Source organism: Ranitomeya imitator, chromosome 4 (genome assembly GCF_032444005.1).
Source record: "Ranitomeya imitator isolate aRanImi1 chromosome 4, aRanImi1.pri, whole genome shotgun sequence".
NCBI classification, from domain to species: domain Eukaryota; kingdom Metazoa; phylum Chordata; class Amphibia; order Anura; family Dendrobatidae; genus Ranitomeya; species Ranitomeya imitator.
Window position 1 is genome coordinate 33,969,264 of NC_091285.1, and position 26,650 is coordinate 33,995,913.

Here is a 26,650-nt window from a genome sequence, read left to right on the forward strand (position 1 = left end):
TAGCACAGCCCACATAGTAGTATACAGCAGAGCCCACATAGTAGTGTATAGCACAGCCCACATAGTAGTATACAGCAGAGCCCACATAGTAGTGTATAGCACAGCCCACATAGCAGTATACAGCACAGCCCACACAGTAGTATACAGCACAGCCTACATAGTTATAGACGCCAGTATAGTTAAATGCGCCAGCGGCGGTGCGAGGGGGGTTAAGGGTGAGTCGGCGTGCAGCGGCCCACTACTGGCACCGGCCCTTCTGGCATTTGCCAGAACTGCCCGATGGCCAGTCCGGCCCTGGGTGTATCCCATCCGGGCCCGGAGATTTGTCAATTTTGGTGATTTTTAGACGCCGCCATACTTCCTTCTGGGTTAAGCAGGTGACATTTAATGGGGAATTGTTGTTATCATTATTGTCTGCCATGGAATTTTCTTGAGTAAAAACTGATGAAAAAAAGTCATTTAGCATATTGGCTTTTTCCTCATCCTCATCCACCATTTGACCCAGACTATTTTTAAGGGGGCCAACACTATCATTTCTTAGTTTCTTACTATTTATGTAGTTAAAGAATATTTTGGGATTATTTTTACTCTCTCTGGCAATGAGTCTCTCTGTCTCAATTTTTGCTGCTTTAATTTGCTTTTTACAGAATGTATTTAATTTTCTGTATTTATTTAATGCCTCATCACTACCTACTTCCTTTAATTCTCTAAATGCTTTCTTTTTGTCCCTTATTGCGCTCCTTACAGCTCTATTTAGCCATATTGGTTTCCTTCTATTTCTAGTATGTTTATTCCCATAAGGTATATACTGTGCACGGGTCCTATCCGGGATGCTAATAGAGAGCACCTACATTGAGGAAGAGTTAAAAAGGTCTAGTCCAATTGTCTGCACCCTCTTGATCCAACTTTTTCTCAGATCCCCACCAAGCATTGAATGCAAATGGTCACCTACTGACAGCTTACTCTCCTGCTCCGCCTCTACTGTGTGTCAGACTGCTTGTAGAGATGACAAAGAGGCGGGATTTTGGTTCTGAGCAGGCAAGTATGGACAATGTATACTAGGAAGTGAGGGAACGGAAGTTCCAGCACCTATAGTGCCGATAGAATGCTGATGAAGAGGAACTACACACTTGAAACAGTATATTGAAAATTACAGAGCCTGAGAATCAGTGCTAAGACAGTTCAAGGACCTTTTAGAATGGTATGTGCACCAAAAACAGTTTTAAAGGGGTTGTCGAAGACTTTAGATTTCTCCACCAATCAGCTGTTCGTGGTCAGATGTAAAGAGTGTATGGAGCACACAATGCAGTGGCTGCTGCTGGGTACTACAGATCGGCTGAGATTGAAATGATTGGGATCTGAGCTGCAGTACCCAGTATGACCACTACAGAGTGTACAGAGCTGCACCATTCCGGCTCCACACACTGTTTTCAGCTACTGGACCTGTAACTGGACGATAAATGGGGATGCCGGCAGTCAGACCCCTACCTAATTGATGCTGATGACATATCCTGAAGGTAGGTCTAAGCACGGGATCTGTATCTTTGTTTCAGATTGAACAATCACTGAAACTACACAGGTACGAATTAAGATTTTGAAGGAGGACACTGCTGCCCCTCACCAGATATCCATCCGTGTTTTTCCCTTTGGATCGTCTGATCCGTTTCAACCTACCTTTCCAAAGCCACCACGGATCATCAGAACTTCAGGGTTCTGTAGGTGTTACAAAGTCCAAAATTCCTGTTCCAATTTTACAATCTGAGTATTTAAAAATAAGGAAAATATTCCCCCCAAAAAAACACCTGTTGGGTTCCAAATGGACTGGTTTATAGAATTAAACAACTTTTATCCCAAATCAACAATATAGGTGATAAATAGAAGATTGCTGGGTCTCCGGGGTTACTGAGCATGTGCAACAGCTGCCTATAACTGAGTTCGCACATGCTCAGTAATTCATTATTCATACAGGAAACTTTAAGACACTTGTTGTTATGATCAGTGGGATTCCCAGCAATCAGACATCGAGTCGTTAAACATTTACCTATGCAGAGGTGATTTATATTGTTTATATTGTTTTACGACATCAATTTTTCTACTTTTTAATACTAGTTTACATTACCGGGAAAAAATTAAATAAAATATTTCATTGCACTTTAGCTATATCCAAATTATTTTGGCAAGGATCGGGCTTCACCCTTACTCATAAGACAAAAGAAAATTGTTGGAAAAATGATAACGGTTCTATGGACGTTGAAGAATATTGTAGAAAACCACTATGTTTACAGCTGTACATCATGTCCTGGCAGAAGGGAGTTGTAGGCCCTGCCAAGTGATGCATTAGGAGATTACAATGTACTTTAGAGACAAGGTCTTGTTTTTTTGTTTACCTTGAGAACACAAAGGCTCCTATGGATTTCAGCTACAAGGCGTCCATCTCCAGAGGCCCCGCACCTGTCGAAAGAAAATATAATAATTTTATTCCAATATAGAACAAAAAAAGTAGAACAACAGTTTGTGGTAGAAGACTAATTGAATCTAAATTTTAGACTTTAAAATTTTTTTTTTTAATGAATTTGATTTATAAAGCTTTAACAATAAGGGTAGGTTCAATTGACCGTGTTCTCCTCATCTGAGAAAAACGATCCCGTTACTCTGATCAGACTTTGATCAGAGTGGCATCAGTTTTTCTTGGACAAAGTTTTTCCAGGTTTTCCAATTTTGCAGTTTGTGAAAATCTTACCTCACTCAGATTCCATTACCAATTTTGATCTGACTCTTAGTCTCAGATTTTTTTCTGTGGTCCGAGGAAAAAAAATCGGACATGTGCACAGCCAAATAGAATATCATAGGTTCGAGTGCTATCTGTGAAAACCACAGAAACGACGAGAAATTCGAGCCCTACGGGTGATTTGTAACCCAAATTTTTAAACCACGTGTAAGATGTAAAGTGGAAAGTCGTAACAATAAAACATGACCCATTATCACTTTGATGAATTTATCAAGGATGTGTTCACACTAGTGACACAGCTTCCATGTATACAAGATGTCTCAATTCTTCATTGCTGTCATCACCAGACCACTGATGCCTGACAGACCCTATAGATTTTTACTGGATGGATCCATTGGACTAAGTAATTGTTTGCGTAATTTTTGGAAGAACAGTGTCTGTGCAGTGCCATCCCTTCAAGCATAGATGCCAAGACTTCCAACAGAGGATTAGAGAACTTAACGATTGTGTGAATGAAGCCTTAATACTTAAAGAGGTTTTGGAGAAGAAACGGAGCAGAAACTATCCAAATCCTCAAAAACTTGGAGGTTCTGCTCAGTTGCTACGTGTACAATGGGTCTTTTTGCTGTTTTTATTTCTGAGGAAACTGAGCAGAACCTTCATGTTTTTGAGGAGTTTTGCATTCTTTAGGAGAATTTTCAACGTGGACCTACTCCAAAAGACTTCTCAAAAACACTCTTTTGCACATAGCCTTTTTCTCGACTTTCTAAGGTCATTATTTTGCCAAAACCTGACTTCTCAGGTTCACTGGTCAACCTGTCCAAATAACCTTCCCAACTAGTTTTCGGCTTAGTTGGCTCATCTTGACAAAAATTGAAATGATAGACCCCCATAAGCTATTTGGCATCGGAGGAGAGAATACCGTTATATAACTCGAGCTTCATAGTCATCTGACCTAAACCTACACTAGATGGTTTGGGTGGCGATGGATCAATAAAAAAAGGAAAACCAACTGAAAAGAATTCTGCATCTTCTTTCAGTTGGTCACTGGATAATCCCCATCTCATTTCCATCTTTAGTCTATGTATGACATGTACCACGGTAAAGGGAATCTTTAAGACTGAGCATGTGTCAAGTTCTTTACTGCTCTTTTTCTCATGTTTGCAGATAGGATTACTCCACTGACACAAAGAACAAAAAGCAGACCTTGATGAGTGACGGTTCTCATATGTACATATGTACATCTCCATCAGGAACTAGAGGATCAGAATGGCGCGGGCTCTGTACAGACACTGAGATTAGGGTGGCTTGGATCTGCAGTACCATCCAGTCTGGCAGTATGGGTGTGTGCTGTCCAAATGGAGTTATCAGCTTCCTGCTTCAGCCAACTGGAGAGCACCACACCCTATTTAAGCTCTAAGCTTACTGCTGGAAGCTGCCAGATATATCCTTATGTTCCTCTGGTTTAGTCCTGTTTGTTCAGATCCTGTGCAGTGTATTTGTTTTCTATTTTTACTTTGGCTTATTTTACTAACGATTCTTTCATCTTCTGATTTCGTACTTTTCCTGCTCTCTTGTTTCTGACCCTGCTATCTGACCACTCCTACTAGTCTGTACTACCAGACAGCAGCTTATTCTGAGGACCCAGCCCAGGGGCCCCTATTTAAGGTTAGATCCCTTTACAGGGGTTAAATAATGAAGGCCAGTGTAACCTCTGGGATCTGGTAAATGGAGTGGCTTACTGTAAGTCATTTTAGAGCTGCCAGGCGACCACTGCAAGACCTCATCACAGTGTGCTCCTCCGGGCAGGATCCTCTCTCCTCCTGTACCAGTCGTGACTTGTATTGTTTAAGATTATTATACTTGTTTTTATTAAGTATACCCCTCCTCACATGTAAAGGTCCATGGAATAAATGGAGCAATAATAATCATAATAAAAATGTAATGTCAATGGTCACGATAAATGTGGGCTAGAATTTTTTAAATATTTTTCCCCCTTTTTTGAAAAGTACATGCTCTGTGACAGTTTTCCCCAACTCTTGTCCTCAAGAGACACCATCAGATTATGTTTACAGGATTTCCTTAGAATTGACAGGTAATGGAATTATCACCTGGGCAATTCTAAAGAAATCCCGAAAACATAATCTGTTGGTGTCTCTTGAGGACCAGAGTTGGGGAACACTGCTCTACCTAAGAGGTTCTTGACAACTGTGTAGTTAGCCCAATGGGTCTATATTTGTAATATTGGTTAAAGCAAAGTTCATGTAGGCAAAAGAGACATTTATGAAAGTATAGGCCCCTGTTCACATTATACTAATGTTGACAGAACCCACCGATAGCAACAGGTTCGTCCCACAATCTAATGTGTATGGATGCCAAGGACAGATAATGTCAGGGGCAGATGAGGATCTTTTTATTTTCTAACAGATAAGCCACCACCAGAGGAGTCTCGCAGTAGCTCTCTCATAGAGAACGAGCCATTCTGAGTATGGAAGAGTCAGACAAGATAACTACCGACATAACCAAGAGCTATCTAAAATATTTGGGGTGTTGTAGTAAGTAGAGTGAGATAAGAGACATGATTTGGTTAACCTACAAAGAAAAGACTTCTGTATACCAGTGGTGCCACCATCCATAAAAAAGTTGCCTAAAGCAGCAATGATGATAATAAATCTAGTTATGAATAATTGCGTAGGTAATATAATCTTGTAGGACAAAAAAGACACCTTGCTTTCTGAGAGAATGCCTTCTAGAAAATGGCTTCTATACATGACAATGAAAGAATATCCAGTTAAATTCTAGATTGATTGGATTCATTAGTATAATGACTACTGTATTTTCCCCCCCTCAGATTATGAGATTAGTCTCCTGTGAGCTGGAAGGTTGGCTGGCGGTTTTCTTTTTAACATCAGAACAGATCAGTAATTTTCATCCTTTTAACTACTTCTGGACTGTCCAAGGACTATAAATGACATGACAGCCCTTACTTTACTGCGCAGTGACGTTCTGAAACTTCAATACAATGCAAGCAACTTTGAGACGGCTGTCAGACACAGCCAGACTCCTCGAAGAGAAGATACACATGATTTATTTCCATGTTTACCTTATCTATCACTGTATGCACTTGTATATACAAATAAGGAAGCAGTATCACTGACTGTGCTTCCTCCTCAGTACCCATCAGTCATGTGATTGCTAGGTGTAAGGAATACGCAGGAGCTGCTGGGTCCTATGAGACTCAGTCAGCTTCGGTATGCAGACAGGAAGCTGAAATTCCCCTGTAACTGGGGCTAAATAAAAAGCCCCAGTTACAGGGGTATCAGCAATAAAAATAATGAACTAATGTTAAAATGTTCCACAAAGGTATTTTAAGCCTTATTGGGGGCACAGTGTGAAATAAATGAAAAAAATAAATAAAACAAACAATATAAAATGGACCAGGGCAACAAAAGTTAGCATGGATATCTTTCTTTAGCATAATCATTAATCATATACTAGAATAATAATTAATATACTAAAATTGAGATGAAATGGACTTGTGGTGACCTGATGATTGATATGTAATGAATCAATCATGGTAACATCAATGGCATCCGAAGATATACTCTATCAGCATTACAAGCTTACCTGGAGCCTAAAAGGTTAATACATATTCTTCCCTCATTTACCCCTCTGAGAACCATTTATCTAGGACCAAGCTGCTGAAAAATAGTCATCATTCCAGCCCAGGAGTGGAGGTCAAGGGGAGCGGAGGTCAGTGGCTGCTCCCAAGAGTAGAGAGTGATAAATAGTACCCTCTCACCGGATGAAAGATGTGAGGAAGGTGAGCGGCACAGATTAGAGGGCACAGCTGCACAGCAAACACATCCACCAAAGTCTGTGAACCACCTCGGTCTTAATCAACATTAGCATTAATAAGGGAAATAGAATAAAACTCATGCAATAAGGCAAAGACTAAGAGGAACATCTCTATTGTTTGAGCTAGTGATTGTTGGATCAGTCAAGGGCATAGCGACAAAAGGCTTGTTCAGAAAAACATTTTTGTTTAATGTATTAGGAAATTCTTAGTTCATAAAGTTCATCCCATCTTCTAAATTCTCACATCCAGAGCGGGGAGAAGTGATAAAGAATGTCTCCCGCCCCTGAGGACCTGTCTTGTCCTACATTACAAACTCAATCCAATAATTTGAATATGCACTAATTATTGTTTAATTGCTCCTTGGTAGCTCTGCAAGGAAACTAAACACTTCATATAAGGGCTTATTCACATGTCGGTTTTTCGTGTACGAGTGCTATCCATATTTTTCACGGATAAAACTTGTTTCGGCTCACTTGGTGAGGTGGATCTTTTAAGACCCAGGTCCAGGTGGGAACACCGGTCATGGACATCAAAGCAGGAGGTATGTAAGGTAAGTGGGGAGCAAGGACTAGAAGCATTGGAGGCCACAGGCAGACAAGACACCAGAAAGCCGGTATGGAGCAGGTACTAGACGCACTGGAAGCACACAGGTTGCAGGAAAACTAAGAATCTTAATACCAAGACACAGTTGTATGTCTTGGTAGGCCTTGTATAAGCATAGGTAGACCACCTAATAAGAGCATGTCGGGCCACTTACAAAGCCTGACATGGAGACCAACAGTGGACAAAGGTGAAGGGAGCAAAGCCCGGGACAGATGTGTAATAGCACTCGTACCTATGATAGTCTATGGGGCTGGTCACATGTCCGTGATATTTTATGAACCGAATGGTCTGGGAAAAATCCTGGAGGCATGCCCAATGTTGATCCAAGGCTCAGATCAATGTTGGCAATTAAAGTCTATTTGCCCTCCTAGGAGAAACAGGAGAAAAAGTGATGAAACTCTGACCAAACTCTGATGAAATGCAAACCGATTTTCACACATGAGAGAATCACAGACATGTGAATGAGCCCTTAGGTTTCCAAAAAGGTTACACCTGATTGCTTGGTGTTCCAGCATGTGGAGCACTTTGTTATCTGCCTGTTCAACAAGGGACCCTCCGAACAAGTAGGGATTATACAAAATTAGCCCCTTTAAGTAACTTAATTGGACCACTTGGTGCTAAAAAACATTTTAATAGTGTTATGTTACTCAACCCAAAAGTTAATCATTACCCCATTGCGTTGTGTAACATTTTGATTAAAGGGAGGAACTTGTCACTTGACTTTTGATACCCAAACCACGGCCACTTGAATCAGAGCCTGGCTGCACAATTGAAGATGTGAGGAGGTGGACATGCTGCCCATGTTCCCCCTTGAAGACCCATGGGTTGTTGTAATGTGTAATGTGTGTGGTGACATGCGTTATTAGTGACGGTGTTGTATTTTGCCCAACTGTAGGGAGAGTTATGGTAAATGATTGGGACTAACCCGGAGTGGAAGGGGATAAAGTGAAGGGACAGAGACGGTTTCCTGTTTTGAGGTCAGATTGGGCCAATCCTGCAGTAGAACCAGACCTATGGTCTGATAGGTAAGCAGAGTCACATTACGTGGGTGTCCCTGGAGTGAGTGGAAACCTAGGGAATGGAGAGCGAGATCCAGGAAAGAGGCAAGAGAAAGTAACAGAAAGTGTGAGTGATTCTCCAAAGATGGGATCTGGGGCAAGAAACCTAGCAACGCAATACTAAACTTGCGAGACAAGGAGGTAACGGAAGGATCAGAGCAGGGAATGTGAGATGAAGAGAGTGCCCCAGGTGGTGTGTCCAAGGCGTTGGCCAGTAGACTGAGTAATGGCCACAGTGGTTCTAGTAGCTCCCCTGAGGGGAAAAGGATACAAAACCATGGAATGAACTACCGGACACTCTCTTACTGACTGTAGTACCGCTGTTGGGGAAGAGGGAAGTTCTCGAAGGTTCTTACTGACTGCAGTACCGCTGTTGGGGAATAGGGAAGTTCCCGAAGTATCGTGCTGGATGGTGGTGAAGACAGAGGACTAAGTAAGGAGGGTTATAGAAAATGTGTTTCATGTATTAAGAGAAATGTTCATGAAGTTATGTCCCTGCTATCTGTTGCATATAATTCCCACCAAGTTATTTTTCAGTTAAGGACAGTTCATTTTTAAGTGGTGGTCTCCCTCACTGAACTGTGTCCTGGCCGGCCGGCATTATGTGGCCTACAAGACGTGACATCTCCGTACCCAAAGTCCAAACACCCAGCCAGAATCCCCATCTTAATGTAGCGTGGCATGGTGTGAAAGACAAGTGCCTCGCCCACGGCTACCGCCCAGAGCCACGTTACATAGCCACATATGTTTTTCTCAAATGAGTGTCAGAGAAAACAGTTTGAAGAAGTGACTAGTTCACAGCCATTCTACCCCATACTGCTCTGTTTGATTGATAGGTCTCTGGATATGTACACAGGAGGCACAGGAGAGAGACCTGCTAATCAACTAGGGATGGAGCGTGGAGACGCTCTTCAAATTATGTTTTCTCTGAAACACTATGAATAGTTTGGAAATAGGAGAACAACAGAGATGTTGAGTTTCAGAGAAAAACATACTTTACATGGTTGCAATTGTTTAGCCGGGATCTGATCCGATTCCCATGGTTTGGGCAGCATGGACGGAGACCCTTAAGGCTATGTGCACACGTTGCGGATTTACTGCGGATCCGCAGCGTTTTTTTCTGCGAAGAAACGCTGCATATCCGCAAGTGATTTACAGTACAATGTAAATCAATGGAGAAAAAAAAATGCTGTGCTAATGGTGCGGAAAATTCCACACGGAAAACATTGCGGATTGAAAGAAGGAGCATATCAGTTATTTGTGCGGATCTGCAGCGTTTTGTACCCATTCCATTATAGAAATCCGCAGGGGTAAATACGCATGAAATCCGCACAAAATCCGCAGTAAATCCGTACAAAATCCGCATAAAAAACGCATCAAATCCACACCTGCGTTTTCTACCAAGAGATGCAGAATCCGCACAAAAAATTCCAGAGGCAAATCCGCAACGTGTGCACATACCCTAAGGCTGTGTGCACACGTTCAGCAATTTTCACGTTTTTTTCCGCTATAAAAACGCAATAAAACCGGGTTAAAAATGCATTCATTAAGCATCCTATTATGAGAATGCATTCTGCATTTTTTGTGCACATGCTGCGTTTTTTTCCGCCGCGGAATCGCATTCCGGAAAAAAAAATGCAGCATGTTCATTAAAGTGCGGAATCGCGGCGATTCCGCACACATAGGAATGCATTGATCCGCTTACTTCCCGCATGGGGCTATGCCCACCATGCGGGAAGTAAGCGGATCATGTGCGGTTGGTACCCAGGGTGGAGGAGAGGAGACTCTCCTCCGGGCCCTGGGAACCATATAATTGTTAAAAAAAAGAATTAAAATAAAAATAGTGATATTCTCATCTTTCAGCGTCCCGCACAGCTTTCCCGCTCCTCGCGATGCTCCCGTTCCCAGGGATGCTTTGCGAAAATGACCTGTGATGACGTGCGGTCTCACAAGACCGCTACGTCATCTGGGTCATGCCGCAAAGAGTGTCTTTAGTCCCATTTTTGCTGTGTTTTGTGTAACGGCTGACTAAGAGCCGCGAGACATGCAGCCGCGTGGACTCGAATATACTATTCGAGCACACCCAAAGATACTCGGGTAGCACCTTATCCCAACACATTCACTCATCACTAATGCTTAGAAGAAGGAAAACATTTTTTTGAAGGAAAGGTTTCAGACTCTTTTATTCCGGGTGGCCACTTTGTCTACTTTCGGTGTTAAAATGAAGTGAGAATTCAGCTTAATATATTTTGATTATAGTTAGCCAACTTTAGTTTTTAGTTCCAGGGACAAAAAAAGCCATTTTTACTGGACCAGTCACCTGGACATTAGAAGGGCATCTTCACAATTCAATAAAACTATACCAGTGTGTCTGAGGTATAGGAATCAGCAGTCATACTTGGTCCTGGGTGCCTAATGGGGGCCCAAAAATTTCCTTGACACATAAGAAGATACTAGTACTATAAATGGCACATGGTAGATGGAAGGGTGACTTTGCAGATTCTGCATTACGGTTCATGCAACTAACAGGCATCAGGTACTTGCTAACTACTTTCTGCATGTGGCCGGCGCCGATCTCTGCCAGCACAGAGTGGTCACAGACTGCTTCTGCTGACGATTCACGGGCTTCCACTATGCCAATTCAATAGAACATTGGTTCTCTTCCGCTCTGCTCTGTTGACGGGGTGTGACTGCCGATGTCATGCTGATTGACAGCTGGCTCCCCGCTGCCTAACTGTGGGGAGCGAATTGTTAATTATTATGATGTTGGCAGTCACGCCCTGTCGACAGAGCAGCCCGGAAGCAGAAGAGTTGCTCTGTTGACGTAGTGCAGCTGATTGGCCGGCAGGAGCGGTCAGTGACTACTCTGAGCTGGGTAGAGTAGGCAGGTAATTGCCTCTGTTAGCAAATACCTGCCTGTTAGTTTTTAGGCCCATAGTAAAAAAAAACAACAACCTGGATAACCCCTTTAATTCGTTTGACGAGTCCACCATCAGAGATAGTCCCGGGTGAAACCTGTAACTGATTATCGTGACACTATGCAACATCAATACCTTACAAATGGTTAGATATGGGACATCACCAAATATCCTGAGTCATTTTGGTGTAGGGGAACTAAGTATTAGGCATGACCCATAAATTAGCGTTTATTCTGATTGAGTACATTACATTTTCTGCCTTCCTTCCTGTTGTAAAAGAATTACTTGTGCGGAGCCAGCATTTTGTTACTAGTGGAGCAAGCTGGCACTCATTAACCCTTTTTTTGGCTGCAGAATGGTTCATTTGGGCCAGAATTCGGTTACGGTTGTACAGTCTAATTTTTTTTTTTCAGGTCTCATCCAGATAACACGTCCTGTTTTATTGGCCCAATTCGCAGCTTCTAAGCCCTCTAAATTGTCATGTTTTAGGTCGTCCTGTATAAAATTGCAGGGCTCCGCTGATGAAATCGGCTTAATTACACTTCCAGCCTGATTTCAATGTTATCCAAGCACCGGTGCCAAGTGGTAGATCCAGAGTAGCGTAGCAGAGTACATCTACATAAACTAATACAAATCTGCTGTGCTTTAAATAGCAATGACGAAGCCCTCAGAGATATTTTTAAAGTCCTTGATCTGTCTCGAAAAGTGTCACACAATGACTCAATACATCACACAGCTGCCGGCCCCTCCAGCCAGCCATGATAAAGCAGCAGTCCCACTGGCAAAATGTATCAGTCGGTGATGTAATGGCCAACGCACTGCACACATGTTACCTCTCACATGTCAGGCTGCATTTAACACACCGGGCACACAACTCATACTCATGACATGAAAAATAAAGAATATCTCAATTAACAGCCCGGGGCACAAAGCACTTCCCATGAGCCGTGTGGTTATATTTTGCATTTGATTAAGTAGTTTGTAACCGGTATTCAAGGCTTATCATAGTAATAATCAAGGTAGAAGAAAGACAATATATTCTAAATAATTGTTACTACTAGATGGTTAATGTGTTATCATGGAATCATGAAAACATCCCCTTTCCAGATGTTTTATTTGGATCACATGAACGTCATAAAGAGGAGAGTTCTGCTTAGGATGTGCCTCTACTAGAGGTGCTAAGAAAAACTGGATCTGTCAGACACAGCACCATCCATTTATTTCATCATTGCACATTCAGATGGCAGGTACTCGTATGCAGTATGAAAATATGGCACTGAGTTTCTGAATCTACTTTTGCCACGATCAGCTCACCTCCTGGCCACCTTCAATTATAACAAGGCTGTTGTGATAACACAAGCCAAATGACTTAATTCAAGTGTGGCACTTTTCAGCTTTGTACAGGCTGGCTCTATGATTTCTGTTATTTCTGAAATTAGTGACACATATAAAGGATTTGTTGAATCCATTTTTCCCCTTGGCCAAAAAAAAAAACTTTGGAAAAAGCCTTCCTAGACATTGAACCAATTATGAGGTTAGGTTCTCCTATTTTGACACCATTTAAAATTGAATTATTAATAAGGGGTTGTCTCATGAAGAAAACCCCATATGGATTTCATAAAGTACTTTTTGGTACTCGTAATCAGGATGGATAGCTGCTCTCTGTGAGTTTCTCCCATCCTGGAAAACTAAGCCATCTTTTATTACAAGGACAGCCATTTATGTAAATCTCTGCCATGCAGTATTACGTATTCCCTACAGCAGATGCCTGGTTGACAGCAGCTTCCAGATGCTAGAAGAGTGACTGACCGTCCCAGTGGCTCTTTTTCAAAGGATTCATTGCTGATGAGACATCCCATGTTCTCACTGCTTTAAAAACTTAAAGAGGACCTGACACTTGCCATAAATATGTACTTTTATTATCTGTCGTAAATGCCACTATTATCCTGAATCCGGTGTTGTCTTTCTTTTGTTCCTGTTCCTCCCCACTCCTGAGATATATCGCCTCCTCTTTCCTGTATGGTCAGAAAGAACCAATGAAACCTAAGGAGCCATAAGTAGCTCAAAACACTTGATAAGATGTTCGTTAGTGTGAAACTGCAATATCTACTTACTGTGCACACTCAAGACTTTTTGGAAACTCCTCACTAGAAAGTGTAGTTCACAGTTAAGTTTACTGTTGTCCACATTGCTTCCAAAAATAGCTCTACTTTCAGTTTTCGTGCATACATGTCGGTATAATTGTCAATTAAATGAGATTTTTAAAGTATTTTTATTTATTAATTTGACCTCAGGAGTATATATTATCCCTTCTAAATACTATGTAATACGTCCAGTGACATCATCACTCAAGACCTTTTAAGGCCGACTTGGACAGTCATGAGTTTTTGAGTGTTGAGTGAGCCTTGTGTTTTGTTATCCTCTGCTTTGCCATCCAGTTCTCTCAGCTGTAATTAACCCTGCAAACTCTTGTGATTTCTACAAGCTTTATCCACTTGTGGGGCAGACCTGTTGATTAACCCTTTGTCTGCTGTAATCATAAACTGTTATCTGGACTTGTTCCTGCATCATATTGTATCTTCTCTTCAAACGAGCTTTCTTCTTTATCTTTGTCAGTGGCTATCCATTTATTTGGCGATTAACTCTTCGTCTGCTGTAAGCATAACAAACTCTCTTCTGAAAAGCACAGTTTTTTCCAATGAAGCTAACATTAAATGCACTCTATACATTGTTAATGTGGTAAATGACTATTCTAGCTGCAAACGGCTGGATTGTAATGCAATATCTTCATAGCTGTATAGAGGCCCATTTCCAACAACCATCACTCCAGTGTTCTTATGGTACTTTGTGTTTGCTAACTATGTAAGAAGGCTAATGGATGGTTAGAATACCCTTGAAAACCCTTGGGCAAGTATGTTAGCACAGCTGAAAACAGTTTGGCTGATTAAAGAACCTATAAACCTGACCTTCCTTTGAGCTAGTTGAGAATCTGGAGCATTACATTTGTTGGTTCCATTAAACTCTCAAAATGGCCAGAAAAAAAGAACTTTCATGTGAAACTCGACAGTCTATTCTTGTTCTTAGAAATTAAGGCTATTCCATGCGAGAAATTGCCAAGAAACTGAAGATTTCCTACAACGGTGTGTACTACTCCCTCCAGAGGAGGGCACAAACAGGCTCTAACCAGAGTAGGAGAAGTGGGAGGCCCCGCTGCACAACTGAGCAACAAGACAAGTACATTAGAGTCTGTAGTTTGAGAAATCGACGCCTCACACGTCCTCAACTGGCAGCTTCATTAAATAGTACACGCAAAACGCCAGTGTCAACGTCTACAGTGAAGAGGCGACTCTGGGATGCTGGCCTTCAGGGCAGAGAGGCAAAGAAAAAGCCATATCTGAGACTGGCTAATAAAAGGAAAAGATTAATATGGGCAAAAGAACACAGACATTGGACAGAGGAAGATTGGAAAAAAGTGTTATGGACAGACGAATCCAAGTTTGAGGTGTTTGGATCACACAAAGAAGAACATTTGTGAGACGCAGAACAACTCAAAAGATGCTGGAAGAGTGCGTGACGCCATCTGTCAAGCATGGTGGAGGTAATTTGATGGTCTGGGGTTGCTTTAGTGCTGGTAAAGTGGAAAATTTGTACAAGGTAAAAGGGCTATTGAATAAGGAAGGCTATCACTCCATTTTGCAACGCCATGCCATACCCTGCGGACAGCGCTTGATTGGAGCTAGTTTCATCCTACAACAGGACAATGACCCAAAGCATACCTCCAAATTATGCAAGAACTATTTAGGGAAGAAGCCGGCAGCTGGTATACTATCTGTAATGGAGCGGCCAGCGCAGTCACCAGATCTCAGCCCCATTGAGCTGTTGTGGGAGCAGCTTGACCGTATGGTGCAAAAAGTGCCCATAAAGCCAAACCAACTTGTGGAGGGGCTTCTGGAAGCATGGGGGGGGAAATTTCTCCAGATTACCTCCGCAAATTAACTGCTAGAATGCCAAAGGTCTGCAATGCTGGAATTCAGCAAAGGGAGCAAAGATTGAAGGAGAAAATTATTATTTCAAATAAAAATCTTTTTTTCGAACCTTGTCAATGTCTGGACTAGAGTTTCAATTCATTTGGCAACTGATTTGATTAATAAAAATATGAGTTTTCATGGAAAACACAAAATTGCCTGGTTGACCCTAAACTTTTGAATGGTAGTGTACATCTTCAGTTTCTCTGCTTGTCTGCAGCCCTGGTGCTCTGACTCCTGTTGTTTCCTGTTCTGTCTACCTGCTGCCTAACTCCCCCTGTTGTCCTAATCCTTGCTGTTTCAAGTGCCATTCGGCAAGTCCTGCCCGCTGTGCCATCGCCTTCGATCCATGTGTTCACCCTGACCTGCAGCTTATTGAATCCACCTCACCAGGTGAGCCGTAACACCCTTCTACCATAAAACAAAGGTGATCTAGCCTCAAAGCATTGGTTTTATGGGGAAAATGTCATAGCAATGCGGTGCCAAATAGAGGCATCCTATGGTGGCACATGGATTGCAGGCCCGGTGTGCTGCCATACAAACCCTATGCTGTCATGCATGTGATGCCTTACATCGGTTTCTTTCCTTATTTGATTGCACAGTCCACATTTAATGTAAAATACAGACTAATTTTATCAGGTTAATTTTCTAATGCTAATCACTTCTTCTCATTTGGTTAACCTGGGATTTATTTAAAAAAAAAAATTCAAAAAAATCTATAAAGCCTAAAAGAAAAATGCAATAAATTCCCCATGGTAATTACTGGAGCTAATCCTTTTACATGTTTATTAGCAGTCATGGCTATATTGCTATATAATGTCACCACAGTTGTCCTTGAGGTCGCTGCATCGCCAGAGGCGCATCATCTCTTCTCAGCACTGTGTTGAGGACTAAGAACAAAAGGTTCAAGATCAATTTCAATTTTTTTTTCAAATCTGTACATCCTGTAGTCTTTTACGAGACATTTCCTCTGTTTTGCAATATCTACTTATGAAAGACTTACCTTTATCCCTAAATTCCCCTAGAGCCATATTGCAAAGTTAATGTGTTTTTTAAGGGGCTGGTATTGACAGGTTTGGCCAACAGTCTAATGTGTGTAGGGGATCCCGAATCTCCCACAACAGATGATTTTGAGCAGGAGATAAGGATCTGATATGTTTGATTTCGAACTGCCGATCCTTTTGTTCTGGCAGCAGCTCTCTCATAGAGAACACAGGAGCTCTCAGAGTATGTTTGAGCCAGGAGAGCCTGCTCATGTCTCTAGTGTCATGCTGCAAAATTGTACTTTTTTTTGGCTGATACTGAAAGGTTCTGATGACAATCTAAGGTGCATATGGGCTCCCAACTCTTCTTCAACAGGTAATTTTTGGGAGAGCCGCAAAATTGCCCTTTTTTTGGCTGATATTGAAAGGTTCGGATGACAATCTAAGGCTGGTTTCACATTGGCATTTCTTGCCGCTGCGTTTTAACGCATATAAACGCATGCGTTTTTAATGTTAAATATAGGGGAAAAAACGCATGCGTTTAAATGCGCTTTTTTGTACGCGTTTGGCCGCGTTTGACGACGCATGCGTCGTTTCGATGCTTGCGTTTTGGTGTGGAAATGCAACATGTAGTAATTTCTAGAGGCGTTTTTTTTGCCGCAAAAAAATGCATGCGTTCAATTGCGTAAAAAAAACGTATTGTTGTCTATGTAAACGCATGCGTTTTTAAGCACATGCGTTTGGTTGCGTTTTTGAACGCATGCGTTTTAATAGAGAAAAACAAGTCTAGACACTGATAAGCCACCCCCCACCATCAAGGTGATAAAGGGATCCAAACCCTAACCCTAACCCTAGCCATAACCCTACCCCTACCCCTAACCCTACCCCTAACCCTAGCCATAACCCTAACCTTAGCCATAATGCTAACCCTAGCCATAACCCTAACCATAACCTTAACCCTAGCCATAACCCTAACCCTAGCCATAACCCTAACCATAACCCTAACCCTACCCCTAACCCTAACCCTAATCCTAGCCCTAACCCTAACCCTAACCATAATGGGAAAATGGAAAGAAATACAATTTTTTAATTTTTTAATTTTCCCCAAACTAAGGAGTTGATGAAGGGGGTTTGATTTCTATTTATAGTGGGTTTTCTAGTTGATTTTTATGATTGGCAGCTGTCACACACTAAAAGACGCTTTTTATTCCAAAAATTATTTTTTGCGTTACCACATTTTGAGAGCTACAATTTTTCTATATTTTGGTCCACAGAGTCATGTCACACGCCCATTGGCGGTGTCTGGATCTTGACTTTTCTCTTGTGAAATTTCTCATCATGCGTACCAAAAGCGCAAACGCAGGAAAAAACGCATGTAAACGCGTACAAACGCGGCGTTTTTTTTAACCGCATGTGTCTAAAAAACGCAGCGTTTGTACGCGTTTACATGCGTTTTTTCACCACCTGCGGATGCGTTTTAAACGCTGCATTGTTAAACGCAAATGTGAAACTAGCCTTAGGTATATACAGGCTCCCAACTCGTCTTCAACAGGTAATTTTGGGGAGAGATAAGGATCTGGTGTGTTTGATTTCATGCTGCTGATCCTTTTGTTCTTGAGCTATAAGCCACTGCCAGAGATGTCTGCCAGTGGCTCTTTCATAGAAAATACAGGAGTGCTCCTGTGTATGGGGAAGTCGGGATAGATAACTGTCAGCTGAACGATCGGCTCAACCATCCTTCAGATGACAGATAAATTGCATACTACATTTCTTTATTTGGAAGGAGGGAGGGGAGTATATGGCTAAGCAAAAGGGAAACATTTGAAGATACTCTTCGACTATTTGGATATTCGTAGCCACTATTATCATAAAGAGGAAAGCAAAAATGTGTTAAAAATAAAAAAGTTGTTCTAACCACAGGATAAGTCTGGCCAAAGGTATCTCCATTGATCCGGAAAACGGGGCACTGAAAAGCCCAATTAGAATGGAGTGGTACGTGAGCATGCATTCCGGTATCTCTCATAGGCCCATAGACAAAAAATGGAGCGGTGGCGCCCCAACTTGGTCATTGATCCATTCTATTAGGCACTTCAGATTCCCATTCTCAGGATTGATGGAGATCTCAGCTGTCAGACCCCAGAGAGTTAACATCTATTATGTGGATAGGTAAAAACCTGCCTTTTAAGGGTAAGGGGAATAGCAATTAATTGGGGACGTTAGCTTAACTTTATGTCTGACACTAGAAAAAAATGGCAGACTTTTAACTGCCCCAAATTAACACTACAGCACCCCCTAGGAGCAAAACTTAGACTTTTCCCATAAAATACCCACAGTACCCCCATAACGGTATCAGCAGACAAGTATGCTGTAGAGACGGGTGTCAGTTCTGCCTATAGACGACTGAAGTGCAGTATTTCCCGGCAGCTTTTATAGGGTGGATGTGCTGCTGACAACATAATCCTGTACGAGGACTGAACAATCAAATTTAAGGGTTTTTCCTCATCTTCATAAATCGGTATTGTCCGATAGTGCTTGTAGAAACAATTTTGCAATTTACTGCTTATGAAAATGTTCATCTGTTCTTGAGATATTAACATTTTTACTTTGTTTATAGCTGGTCGCCATGGAGACCGACCACCCCTGGGCTCATAAGATCCTTTCTATTGACCTTTTTGAAACAGGATTGGATTACCGCTGCCTCCTAATCCTCAGCGGCTTCAGGGCAGTGCCTTCAAGCTATAGACATCAGAAGTGGTCGGTGTCGGAGACAACATGCGCTAAACCAAAGAAAAGTGGTAATATCTCAAGAACGGATGAAAATTTTCATAAGCAGTAAACTGCAAAATTGCTTGTTTTCACAAGCACTACTTGGACAATACCCATTTATGTAGATGGGAATATTAACCCTTTAACGATCGTTACAGGTTTTTGGCGTCTCGGGTGAATGGAATGGGCCATTAAACAAGCTCCGACAGACTTGTATATAGTTGATATAGAGGTGGATAATTGACCAAAATCAGCTTGACTAAATGGGCCTTTAGCCTGGTAGAAATAGCCAGAGGCTAATCTAAAGCCTGTCCTTGCCATTCGTACATATGCAGCATGTTTTACTAACTTCTCCGAGTTAATGGCAGACAATCGCACTTGCAGTTAAGGGTTACGTAGGTGATTCTACAACCTGTCACCAAGCCACCTATGTTCACGTCATGGTGGCTCATCAAGGATTATGCTGACCTGCTTCCACGGGGGCTGCTTAATTAAGGCCTTACACACAGTGGCGTAGAGCATACCCAAGACACAGAGCACGTTAAACCCTTGTATCATTTTCTTCCCCAAAATTTGAGTTTGTGAATGTCATTTTCTCATTTGCATATTAATTTTTATTAAAAAAAAAAAAAAAAGCCAAATTTCTGTCTATAGGGAAGCAACTTCTCCAGAAGGCTTACTTAGCTGATAGTGCCCCTACTTGGGGTATTATAATGCTCTTATTTCCAGAGCTGTATCATGTGCCCAAAGCACAACTTATCACCGGATTTTTTATGAGGATCTTCATGGATTAAGGACATCTCTACCATCCGACATGGGACTAAAAAAGGGACAATGTTTGTTGAGGGCCCAGATTTGAATGTGTGTAAAAACCATTCCAAATTTTGGATAATTATACTGCCTTAATAATAATTAAAGGGAATATGTCAGCAGTTTTTGTTAAGTGATCAGATACCATAATGATGTAGGGGCTGGAACCCTGATTCCAGCGATGTGCCACTTACTGGGCTATGTGTTGCTGTGTTAATAAAATCAGTGTTTTATCAGCAGGACAAGGTGTCTTGTGCCTCCTAGTCAACTGCTAAGTGTAACCCCGCCTCCAACACTGATTGGCAGTTTTCTGCCAATCAGTGGTGTGGGTGGGGTTATACAGGGCTCAGCATTCTAGATCTGCAGCAGATAAACCAGGGATTGTATCAAAATGACAGCATGCAGAACTATAAGTGATATATCACTGGAATCAGGGTATCAGCCCATACATCATGCTGCTCTCAGTTTCCATGGTAAAAAAAAAATTCTCACAGATTCCCTTTAAATATTACTGCCGTAATGTGCCTACAACTATGTGGTGCCAAATAAGCAACTAAATTATACCGTCATAAAGCACCTAAACGGTAGCACCATACAGGATAACATAGCAAATTATATTAATACAATCGTAATGAAAAATTTTCATATCAAGTTACCAGGTAGGAAGTTTTTAACGAGCTGCACGTGGTGAAGATGGGTTAATGGACATTTTTTAATGGTTCCAGACCCCAAAAAGTACAGTTTTGCCCATAAATAAAGCACCTAAATAATAGTGCCATATAGTGAATACATAACAGTGCCATACAATACCTAAATGGCAAAGTAATACCCTTTCCAAACAGTAGAACTGTATGAGAAATGTTCACGCCAAGGCGCTAGGTAAGAAGTTTACCAGGCAGCACATGGTAAAGATGGGGTGGTGGACGTATCTAAATGGTGGAGGCCCTGGGAAAGTCCAGTTTTGCTCTCGGATTTACCACAATTCGAGCTACCAATGACCAATATCATTTCCTACCTATGGATATAATGATGGTTTGCTTATAATGTCATGGTGGTGCCTTGAGTTGGATCCCAACCGATTTGACATCGTCGACCTATCCTCTAGATAGGTCATAATACTAAAATCCGGAAAAACCAACTACAGTAGATTTCACGCCCATACTTGATGATGTCTTCAGTCCAAAAATAAAAATTTGCATATGTTTCTGTAGTCTATCAAAACGAAAATATTAAAATCCAAAAGGCAGTCTACCAGACAAGAAATACTGTATGTACACTGTCTCTCAGATTGGGGTCTTAGGAGCCTCGTAACTATTTAGGATCTTCTTTTCCCTGGGGAATAATAATCAACTGGGAATTAATTAACAACACATGAATTTTATGGGATATCAATTAACAATAAGTTTAGTACCGAATCACTGCCCTCATGTCAACATGTTCATTATTCCAACCCAATGAATTTTAATTGACGATTGGCCTCACGCAATCAAGCACTGACTGTCCATGGTGTCTATACTACACAGAAACCACGAAGGAAGCAGATGCACTCGCAGAGGTATTAGATAAACCCAGGCTCTGAAAATGAAGCCAAAATGCCCCTTTGTCCACTAAAAAGACAACATTATTATAATAGCACATGGCCGGTGGGTGACTTGGTACAGATTCTGCACTATGGCCTCCTTGGCCTCAAGTTACTCCTCCACGATTCATGCCCTCCATGAGCTTCCTACTATTCACATAGTAGCAATTGTTTGAAATAACAACCAATACTTGGTCTCTTGGCTTGGCTTGGTCACTAAAGATAAGTAAATTCATGCACTCAATTCACCAATTGGTTGGTTCACCAAATCTTGACTTTCTGTTTTGTGGAGGTAAAAGCTAAAGGCCCCCAAACACATCCGAACCTGTCGATATTGAGTTGTTCGGCCAACAATCTAATATGATTGGGCACACCCAGCATATAAATGTCGTGGTTGGGCACTACATTTTCCTGAAGATAGACCATCAAAATCTGATCGGTAGGGGTGCATTAGTAACATAGTAACATAGTAACATAGTTAGTAAGGCCGAAAAAAGACATTTGTCCATCCAGTTCAGCCTATATTCCATCATAATAAATACCCAGATCTACGTCCTTCTACAGAACCTAATAATTGTATGATACAATATTGTTCTGCTCCAGGAAGACATCCAGGCCTCTCTTGAACCCCTCGACTGAGTTCGCCATCACCAACTCCTCAGGCAAGCAATTCCAGATTCTCACTGCCCTAACAGTAAAGAATCCTCTTCTATGTTGGTGGAAAAACCTTCTCTCCTCCAGACGCAAAGAATGCCCCCTTGTGCCCGTCTGATGTTACAGGGTCCAGCAGTTCTCGAATGCTGCCGGAACACAGCAGTTCTGTCCTGTCTATAGTTGACAAAGTAAGGTCCTGTGGATCCACCCCGTACTCATTCATCTGCTGTACTCGGTGATGGCCACTATAGTTTTGAAGGAGCTACTGTATTCTACCAGAATTCGAGAACTTCTGGCATGGGTAACAGCTGAACGGCGGGAGTACCACGTAATGCACCACCAACGATCAGATGTTGATGGCCTGTCGTAAGGAGAGGCCATCACTCAAAAAGTAGTGGCCGACCTCTTTAAGGATCCGATTTCGTACGGCCGATCCTCTTGTTTGCTAGAGATAGGCCATCATCAGAGATGTCTGACAGAGGCTCTTTCATAGGAGAGCAGGGCAAGATATGTGCCGGCTGAACGATCAACCGAACCATCTATGGTGTATGGAGTTCTTAATGGGTGGTAGGTCACAAATTGGTGGCATCATAATATATGAGATTGTGTCCCCAAGCCCATTCAACGATTTATTCAGGTTATCATAATAAATGGGAGCTAATAGAAACATCTGTAGGGTCTTATTGTTTCCCATTATCTGGAACAAGCTCATCTAGAGATGCCATACTCGTTTTATTAGTGCCGTACACTACCTAAATGGTAATGCAATATACTTTCTAAATAATAGCATTGTACAGTGCCAAAAATATCCCCATGCGAAAGCCACCCGATGGGGTTGATGGAGGTCTCTAACTGGTGGGGATCGGGAGGGGGGAGGTTATTTTATTTTTTGCTAATTCCCATCCCATAGTCCAACTCTGAGCAATAAGCTGTCTATGGTATTTCTGTCAAGATCTAACCGCCCTTTATGTAAATTACATATGCAAAACAACTCTATGGAAATGGTGAATGTCAGTGGCTGACGTCTACAACTTGGGCTCAGTATTTAAGTCTTACAACTTAGGTGGTCCTTTAGTACGTGGAATCAAGGATATAAAAAAAAAACAGATTACAATCCATCCTTGGTTTCGGATTAAACAAAAACAAGCCGTAAAACACTTTAAGATTTGACATTTACATACACTATGTGAGTCTCCTGAGCCTCGTAAATGTGCAGACATTCTGCTGCCGCTGCTTAGTGCTCTTACCAAGTATCCGGCTTCTTAGGCCATGAATCAAAAATGGATTATTTACTTGTTGAGCACAATAAGATAACAGAAAATATGGCCGTCTACACACATACACTGTACACACTGTATATACTGTATACACTGTATAGTGTCTAACGGAGCTGTTTATTTCATAGGCTGAACACTATGTTTCGATCTTTAAAGTGAAGCTGTCATCAGAAAATGACCTATTGTTTTAATCAGGTTTATTTGATAAAAAAAATTTTATTTAATTTTCGGCAATATATATTTTTTTCTTCATATCGCAATCAGTATTAAAAATAAAAAATACAAAAGTTGCAATGCTCCTAACCGGCCACTAGGCCTTTTTTTTCGACTGTAACTTCCTGTTGTTTCGGGAAATCCACACACATTTTAGCCACAAGGATCAGAGAGAACAGAACCCACATTGTGACTGTGGTATCTATCTTGTCTTGTAACCCCTGTGTCAAGGTGATCAAATTCCTGTAACACGGATGGGAGAGGAAGTTTTACATTTTGGCTAATAGTTCAGAAATAACTTTTCTTTAGTCTGGGACACCACTTAAGTAGCTTACATATGCTAACAAAGTAGAAGTCCTGAGTACACCATGCAAGGCTGTGTTGAATTGATTTCCCAAGTGCTCAAAAAACAAAATTTATCAATTTGGGGTTCAAAAGACATAGAAGAGAGTGTGTTTTGCACACGCTATGACATTGAAGCATCTAATGAGATTGCGTAAAAGTCCTTTTGAAGAAGGGGAACAGGGTTAGCTATGACATTACCTATTGTAATTGGTGGATCCTGTGTTATCAGGTGTAACCTGTGTTATCAGGTGTAACCTGTCATTGCAATCCTGCCTCTGATGATAGCGAGCCTGTTGAAAACTCTTCTTGAAAGGACAAGTCTAAAAAATACCCCAATGACCAGTGTGAAAAAAAATTGCAAGATTGCTAATTCTGTTTTTTTTAATAAAGATCGTGAGATGAACAAAATTATAAAAAAAAATACATTTAACACAAAACACTAACTTAAACAATAGGTTATTTTCTCATGATAGATTCCCTTTTAAAAGGGGTTTTCTAAAGAAGTCATCCTCTGCCGGATAGTAAGTGACCACTAGTGGTGGCCTGACTGCTGTGGCCACTAATTGGCTACGGGGTCAGGTGGCTGGTGGTGAGGATGCAATCCCTACCGATCAGTGGTAGCACAGGAGTAGAGGGTGGTTTCCGGTTCTAAGTATGGCTTTTTTTTTTCACTTTTATAAAGATGGCTTCCCACTGGTGACTTTTACACCGCAAATCCTTTAAGTCCCAATCTGGATCATAAAATATTTTTAATAGAATAAACCAAAAAATAACTAGAAATCTTAAAGGAATTGTACAATCTCTTTTTGTCAGGAGGGCCCTCTGAACATAAGCAGATCGCAGGATGTCCTTTTGCTACGATCTCAAATGATCGGCTCTGATCTGTTACGGAATCTGGTAGCAAGTGTTCAATTATCCTGCAGCGCTCCTACAGGGGAAATTAAGTATTACAAGGTGCATATTAAAATCAATTATTTCACTTTGCTGTGCCAAGTCCTCCAGACATTCTTTGAAGCCATCCTTCTCCAATAGATGATGGTCCTGGACAAGGAACACTTTCTATTAACCCCTAAAAGATGATGGTCCTGGACAAGGAACACCTTCTATTAACACCCTAAAAGATGATGGTCTTGGACAAGGAACACCTTCTATTAACCCCTAAAAAATGATGGTCCTGGACAAGGAACACCTTCTATTAACACCCTAAAAAACGATGGTCCTGGACAAGAAACACCTTCTATTAACCCCTAAAAGATGATGGTCCTGGACAAGGAACACCTTCTATTAACCCCTAAAAGATTATAGTCCTGGACAAAGAACACCTTCTATTAACACCCTAAAAAATGATGGTCCTGGGCAAGGAATACGTTCTATTAACACCCTAAAAGATGATGGTCCTGGACAAGAAACACCTTCTATTAACCCCTAAAAGATGATGGTCCTGGACAAGAAACACCTTCTATTAACACCCTAAAAAATGATGGTCCTGGACAAGGAACACCTTCTATTAACCCCTAAAAGATGATGGTACTGGACAAGAAACACCTTCTATTAACACCCTAAAATGATGGTCCTGGACAAGGAACACCTTCTATTAACCCCTAAAAGATGATGGTCCTGGACAAGGAACACCTTCTATTAAAGGGAACCTGTCACCCCGTTTTTTCAGATTGAGATAAAAATACTGCTAAATAGGGCCTGCGCTGTGCGTTACAATAGTGTATGTCAGGGGTGTCAAACTGCATTCCTCGAGGGCCGCAAACCATGCGTGTTTTCAAGATTTCCTTAGCTTTGCACAAGGTGCTGTAATCATTATGTGTGTAGGTGATTAAATTATCACCTGTGCAGTACAAGGAAATCCTGAAAACATGACCTGTTTGCAGCCCTCGAGGAATGCAGTTTGACACCCCTGCTGTATGTAGTGTACCTTGATTCCCCACCTATGTTGCGCAATACATTACCAAAGTCGCCGTTTTCGCCTGTCAATCAGGCAGGTCAGGTCAGATGGGCGTGGTGACATCGCTCTTTTCTTCCCCAGCTTTCCGTTGGTGGCGTAGTGGTGTGCGCATGTCGCAGTGACGATTCCACTGCGTGCACGTGAGGAAGCAGCGCGCGATCACGCTATGAGCCCTGTCAGCGGTGGGAGCGGCCATCTTCCTGGGGCCGCGCGTGCGCAGATGGAGTGCTCTGCTGCACGGGGCTTCAGGAAAATGGCCGCGGGATGCCGCGTGTGCGCAGAAGAGATCGCGGCGGCCATTTTCCCAAAGCCAAATTTGCATCTCGGCTTTGGGAAAATGGCCGCCGCGATCTCTTCTGTGCACGCGCGGCATCCCGCGGCCATTTTCCTGAAGCCCCGTGCAGCAGAGCACTCCATCTGCGCACGCGCGGCCCCAGGAAGATGGCCGCTCCCACCGCTGACAGGGCTCATAGCGCGATCGCGCGCTGCTTCCTCACGTGCGCGCAGTGGAATCGTCACTGCGACATGCGCACACCACTACGCCACCAACGGAAAGCTGGGGAAGAAAAGAGCGATGTCACCACGCCCATCTGACCTGACCTGCCTGATTGACAGGTGAGAACGGCGACTTTGGTAATGTATTGCGCAGCATAGGTGGGGAATCAGGGTACACTACATACACTATTGTAACGCACAGCGCAGGCCCTATTTAACAGTATTTTTATCTCAATCTGAAAAAACGGGGTGACAGGTTCCCTTTAACACCCTAAAAGATGATGGTCCTGGACAAGAAACACCTTCTATTAACACCCTAAAAGATGATGGTCCTGGACAAGAAACACCTTCTATTAACACCCTAAAAGATGATGGTCCTG

The 26,650-nt window shown here is 42.0% G+C and overlaps 1 protein-coding gene across 1 annotated transcript in view; it reads right to left on the reverse strand.

Annotated features, from left to right (window-relative positions):
* SGCD (sarcoglycan delta) overlaps window positions 1-26,650 on the reverse strand; it is a 639,540-nt gene that overhangs the window by 482,486 nt on the left and 130,404 nt on the right. The window contains exon 2 of the mRNA XM_069763505.1: window positions 2,388-2,451. The gene's annotated coding sequence lies outside the window, so the exon portion shown is untranslated. The remainder of the gene's footprint in view (window positions 1-2,387; window positions 2,452-26,650) is intronic.